This window comes from Saccostrea cucullata, unplaced genomic scaffold (genome assembly GCF_032062105.1).
Source record: "Saccostrea cucullata isolate Sc308-1 unplaced genomic scaffold, CSIRO_AGI_Scuc_v1 ctg6669, whole genome shotgun sequence".
Lineage (NCBI taxonomy): Eukaryota > Metazoa > Mollusca > Bivalvia > Ostreida > Ostreidae > Saccostrea > Saccostrea cuccullata.
The window spans coordinates 22,046-29,158 of NW_026928654.1; the positions used below are offsets into that span (position 1 = coordinate 22,046).

The following is a 7,113-nucleotide window of genomic DNA, read 5'->3' on the forward strand; positions in this document are numbered from 1 at the left end:
TTTGGAATTGTTGTGTTAAACCCTGATATAATAATTTTAAGAGTTTCTGGTGTGTGCCCTACTTAGAAATGTTTACAATGTAACAAAGATGAAACTCATAATTGAATTAATCAGCAAATATAAAGTCATCAGGTTTACACATGCTTTTCTAACACATCATGTACATTTTTTTTTCTACTAGTATGTCTTTGTTCACAAAAAAAAATTGAAATCAACAGTACTTAGCATTCCATATTAAGAAATATGAACCCTAGCTATTAAAAATCTAAAAGTATATTTGTGCATCAATGCAATATGTTTAACAAAACAATCTCTTTCACTGTGATGAAAATTGTCTTCTTCATATAACATGCAGATGAAGAACTTCTTTGGATGATGTCATTTTCACATGTAGAAAAGAAACTAATTCAACTAAAACTAAAAGACAGTCATTAAAATTTTAAGGACATTAAAGGATGATATCAAGACCGAAGTCCAGGAATTGATAAAATTCTACAATTATCATCCAAAGATGTATATGTTTGGATTTATTTTTTTAATTCACAAGCAAATGATATGCTGCCATTTTAAATCTTTCAAACTTAAATTCTATACTTTTGAAATAAAAATTTCAAAATCTAAAGGAGTCTTCCAAATACCTATCTACATGTATTTATGACTGAAGGTATGTAAATCACCAGAGTTGCTGTAACTGCACCATTTGAATAAAAGTCATATCCAAATTTTTTTGACTTTTTTCCCTAAGGTATTTCAAAACATAATTAGTCATATAAACAGTGATATGATAAATTTTGAACATTGTACATTTGATTAACATTTCAATCCTTTCCTAAGAATTTGCACCTAATTTTTATAAAGTCTTAAGTTATCACACAATGTCTAAGTTGTGCATTACAGGATTCAAATCAGTAATCTCAGTTAGTAACTAACTTTTACCCAGGAGTAAATGATCCAAAAAATCTATAGAAAATCTTATTGATTCTTCATCTGTGTACTTATGATGTGAACATTGTAAGTTACAAATTATTGTCAAAGAAGTCATCTCAATAATCTTATGCTTTGACCTTGACAGTGTCCTAAACAACAAAGTGTATTCCTACAAACATTCAATATGTAATTAGTATGATGAATATGATATGATAAAGATATTCAAGATATTATTAAACCACAGATTATGGGACACTTGCATCTTTATTGGGGGTCTTATTGAGACCAATTTTAAATTCAAAATTAAAAAATGATACATACACAAACAAAATATATTTACCATTCCAGGAAAGTTAAATAATAATATTAAATCCAGCATCTGAATATCTGTGTAATTTCTAGGGGGTTATAGAAATAAGATGAAAAATAAAAGGTTTAAATGTATACTTCTCATACATAACAACAGTCTTCAATAGAAATTGGTAAAAATAAAAGTCACATTCAGATACTTTGAGGTCTGTGAGAATTAATTTTTAAAGAGTTCATGCTATCAGAAAATCATTTTTTCAATACAATTGTACTTGATTTGACTAGATCTCAGTTTAATAAATGGGTACATCTTATCCATAGTCAGTGTCTGACAGTAAAAATGATACAATCCTGTTACTTTGTCATCCTGTAAACCACAGTCTATGATAATACTGGTTAAATTCGTTGGAAATCATATTTATCTATGTGCTTCTTAAATCCTCCATCCATCTCCTGTTTGATTTTCTTGTTTCAGTGTTCCAAGAGAGGATATTCTGTTAGTCTTTGCATAATCTGATAGTCTTTCACCATTCTGAGAGTAGACATAGATCATTTCCATAAGCCCTCACTAGAGAATCCTGAAAAATATAAAAAAAAAAGTCTTAGTTGAAAAAAAAAAAATTGTTATATAATATAAGCTTGATGGAATTCTAAATATAGACAAAAAAGGGTATAAATACAAGTTGTAACATAAGATTTTGACTTTTTCATATTAACCATGGGTAACACCTCCAGTAAAGAAAAGAGTAAAGGAATGAGTAAAATTCAGTTTGGAAAGAGAGTTCTTTCAGAGAAAGATATAGACAGAGGTATACCAGTTAAAATAAAAAAAAAGATGGCACTATTGAGATCATTTCTCAACAAGAATATAATCAATTAAGTCCAGAGAAGGGTGATCCTAATGTTGTCAGAGATTACATAGAAAGACCCTTGATTGCAGAAGAAGCCAATGAGGAATATAACCATTTATTACCAAAAGAGGGTAAGAATTACTTGGATTACCCTGAAAGACCTTTGACTAGAGAAGAAGTCAAGTTTATAGATGATAAGAGAAAACAGTTGTCAGAAAAAAAATGTTGTTAAAGACACATGATTTTAAACCCACAAAACCATTGGAGAAGATACAAGGATTAATGGAGGAAGTCCAAACTGAATTCTTGGAGGACATTAAGGCTTATTATGAGAGTAACTTTTCCAGTATTTGTTTATTACAAAATTATGTATTCTAATTAAAAAAAAAAAAAGTTTTCACTTTCATTTGTTGTGCCTTAGACCATTTAAATTGACCTTATGGTTAAGATTGTGATACACACTCTGATAATCATCTATGATGTCTCTATCATGTTTACCTCAAAAGATTGAATCAGGGTATTTGTGTTCAAAGAGCTGAAAAAACTATACAGACAGATCTAAGATTTTGGAAGCATACATATTAATGGGTTTAAATGAGATATAACACTAGATTATTAAAAAGAAAGAACAAAAACTCATAGAAATGATATTGAAAGTACCTTTTATGAATAAAGTGTCATGCTCCAAGGTATATTTTTTATAAACAGGAGAAGGTTTACAACAGTCCCATGCACTCATAAGAAGATCTTGGGTAGTAGAAACACCAGGGAATTTTAATTCCACACAATCAGATTATCTTACATCAGTTATAAGGTTACAGTCTTTATACATAGTTAAGAGGGTCATTAAGATTTCTTTTCTGGTCATCCTGATGTGCTACATTATAGTATTCTTTCCCTGTGATATAATGTTAATATTAAATGGGAAATTCAGAATTCATCAGCAATTGGAGTCAAAACTTGCTATCTTTACCAACTATGATATTAAGGAAGCTGGGTGGGCGGGGGGGGGGGGTGTTACAAATTAGCCATATTTAACTTATTCTATAGATATGCTATCTTCAGCTGTTAACTATCATTTGGCAAAGAAAACTTTCATACATTTTAGTTTCAAAATTTGATCATGCATTTTTGTATATATATTGAAATGGAGCTCTTCTTCTTCTTCTAAAGGAGATCAATATAGTCTAAACATGACCATGACCACCAAGCCCTTTTTATTTAAATATATCATTTACATATCAATTCAAAATTATAAACATGCATATGTAAAAAAAAAAAAAAAATAAAAAAATAATAAATAAATATATATTACAATTGTATCTCATTGAAACTTTACCTTCAAGTTTTGTGTGTTTCTTTGTTGGTTGACTAACTGTGTATTTCCAAAGGAAGAGCAGACAGTCTGAACTTCATAGAGAATGGATTATAGATGGTTAGGAACAAAACATGGCTTCCATGTTGATGACTGTATAGAAAATAAAACCATTTTTGTTAATATGATGGAGTACTGTGTGAAACAATGCATGTTTAAAAATTGAACAAACATGTACAATGCCAAAAAAGTTCATGAAAATGTTTGTTTTTAATCTCAAAACAAATTGTTTTTAACATTAACTCCAGATGAGAAAAGTTCATCATGTTATCTTTAGATAATAAAAAAAAAAAAGCACAATTACTGTATTGATATCACAAATAAAATGATTATCAAATTAATTATTTAGACACTAAAAGATTTTTTATTAACAGCAGATTCAATTTTGTTTAATATCTGTCAGTACTGCATACAGAAAAATACATCTTTTTTAGCATCATCACAGTACAACATGTAGTCCTTGATTTTTTGAAAAGCTCATTACTAAGAAACAAAAGTGAAAATGAAAATATATGTATGCCATATATCCCACATATTTAGAATCAAAACAAAAAGTAAATAACTTAGGATTAATCTTTTGTAAATTCCTCCTTTTCTCTTATTAGATTCCTAATTAATATCTCTTTGATCACCATTTAGTAAGTCTGAATTCCATGGCCATGGGTAACATACATAATGAATTATGAAATTAAATCATATAATTTATACAAAAGGACTTATTAATATTCTGAAGATCCCTTAATCATGTGTTAATATATTTTAGGTTAAATAAGGGTGTGCTTATATGAATGTAAGTTAGAGACAACAGATCACATAAGTATTACACAGTAATTAAATTAACCATATAATCATGCTTAAATGCAAATATGACCATCATAGGAAATGTAAACAAAACAAAGACAAACTTACCAGAGATATCCAAATATATGCCAAATAAGTCTATCCATTAAATAATCCAGTGAAATAATATCTCAGCTGATCCTGAAAAAAAATCATACAATTCAGTGATACACAATTAACCTCATTTTACAATGTAAGTAAAGCAATAATTTACAGACAAAAGGGACAGAAATGTAAAAGATACCATGTATTTTACCAAAATTTAGTGAATATTTTTCTGATTTAAATTCAATCATAGAATGACCCATCATAGAAATATTAAATGCACTCTGAGTTACATGCAGGTTATACATGTACAAGTGTAAATCACATGAAATGAGGATAAATACAGTACATTTACATTCAAAACAGAACTTTACATAATCATGATTGAATGCAAAGATGACCTTAGGAAATGTAAACAAAACAAAGACAAACTTACCAGAATTATCCAATTATATGCCCAATTAAATAATCCAGTGAAACAACATCTTAGCTGATCCTGAAAAAAAAGCATACAATATTCAGTGATACTCAATTTAACCTCATTTTACAAAGGAAGTAAAGCAACAATTGACAGACAAACAGGACAGAAAAACATGTTTAAATGTAATGCAAAATAATATCTCTTATATATGGATACCTATACTCTAATCAATCATATTAAATGTCATTCGTAAAATGTATTTTTTAAGACAGATTTATTTAGGATCGACTTTTTAAATGATAACATGAATAGCACGCCATACTTTAACCACATGTCAAAACATTCTCTCAAATTACACAGAAATGGGTTATTTAGCATAGCTGACATTAAACATATAGGTGAGCGATAACATAATCACAATCATAAACAATGTGAAACAACTTTAAACGACCTACACTGTGGATTACAAGCCTTTTTCACTGGGGTAAAATCTTGCTGAAATTCGCTATGGCCGCCCGAAACCCCGAACCCGACTGTATAAAAGATGAAGTCATACAATAACATAACACTGATGTAGTATTACATGATTTTTTTTAATTTTATTTCTTAAAAACTATAAGGGGAGTTTACCAAAAAAAAAAAATTAATAAGAAAAAAAAAATTTAAAGTTATTTTAAAAAAGTTAAAAGATAAAAAATTTAAAGTTAATTTTAAAAAAAGTTTAAAAAATTTAAAAAGAAATTCTAAGTTTTTTTAAAAAGTGACCTGGTGTTATAACTTGACAGACATAACACACACATGTTTTTTGTATTGTGTGTTATTTGTTATTGTCTTTCAGTAAAAAATTCAGTTCAAACTGGTTAGGCTGGCTAGACTAGGCTGTCTAGACTGTAAATGAAAAAGTGTGACGTCATAATCACATTGTATTTATACAGTGGATGACGTCACAATGCATAGGTAAGTTTTTTTGCACACGGCACTTTACAGAGGGTGCAAACAGGTAAATATAAGGAAAACGTAGGTAAAAGGTATATTTCTTTTGCACACGACCCTCAGTTTTTTGCACACGGCACTTTATAGGTGATGCATACAGGTATATATAAGAAAACGTAGGTAAAACGTATTTTTGCACACGGCCCCTAAAATATTCCTATAGTATATAAACCAGAGCTATTATATAAACCAGCGCTGGTATGAGTACCCTGTGCTCATTATATCCATCATGAGTTTTGTGTGGAGAATTCTATATTGGATTGATGTAGAAAAATATATCTGTCATTACTGTGATCAGAATACGAGGAATATTGTCATTAACAGTGTATAACCCCTGCCCCGGATGGAATTTTAAAGTCTATCCGATTTTCGAGCATTGTGAAATGCCATTACCACACTGGTTTAAAGATGATGAGCCTTCCATGGAGACTTGTGGTTGTAGCTGGTGCCTGAAATATTTCATCCGGGAGAAAGGAATTGAGAACATACCGCCTCCCCGATGGATGAAAATGACTAGGAACAGACCCTTGAAAGAATGTATGATGTGCTACCAGGAAAAGACTCAAGGAAAATGGAAATGCGGACAATGCAGGCAATATCCGTGTTGTGAAAAGTGTGTGAAGAAACTTTTTGAGACTTCCTACCAGAAATGTCCCTTATGCCGATACAGTGGAAATTAAAATCATTTTTTGTATTTTTCATTGTGAATAAAAATTGAATAAAAATCAAAATCTGTGTGTTCTTGTTTTCACTAAAACCAGTTCAAACCGGTTATAGGACTGTCTAGACTGTGAATGCGTGACGTCATAATCACATTCTTGCAATGTTTTTTGCACACGGCGCATTTTTACCTGTATAGTCAGCATAAAAACAAAAAACGTAGTACCTACGTACCCATGTAAAAAAAAAACACAATGTAAGCGCCCCGTATTTAAGGGAATAGGTTAGGGTTAGTTAGGGGGTTAGGGTTAGTTAGGGTTAGGGTTAGTTAGGGTTAGGGCTAAGGGGGTTAGGGTTAGGGTTAGGGCTAGTTAGGGTTAGGGTTAGGGTTAGGTTAGGGTTAGGGTTAGTTAGGGCTAGGGTTAGGGGCTAGGGTTAGGGGGTTAGGGGCTAGGGTTAGGGTTAGGGTTAGGGGTTTAGGGTTAGTTTAGGGTTAGGGTTAGGGCTAGGGTTAGTTAGGGTTAGGGTTCCACTCAGGGGTTAGGACCCATTAGGGGTTACCCTCCACCAATCAAATTAGGGTTAGGGTCCTAGGGTTACTCGTATGGAATTAACTATAAGGGTATAGATGAAGGGTTAGGGTTGACTATGAAAAAGTTATAGTCATCATGTTTATCATAAAGCTTTGCTGT

The 7,113-nt window shown here is 30.9% G+C and overlaps 1 long non-coding RNA gene across 1 annotated transcript; it reads right to left on the reverse strand.

Annotated features, from left to right (window-relative positions):
* Positions 1–1,038: 1,038 nt before the first annotated feature.
* Positions 1,039–5,397, reverse strand: LOC134278301 (uncharacterized). Its single transcript, XR_009994411.1, has 5 exons — positions 5,224–5,397; positions 4,784–4,843; positions 4,372–4,443; positions 3,427–3,555; positions 1,039–1,814 (listed from the first exon to the last, which is right to left on the reverse strand). It is a non-coding gene; the product is annotated as an uncharacterized LOC134278301 (long non-coding RNA).
* Between the last annotated feature and the right edge of the window lie 1,716 nt (positions 5,398–7,113).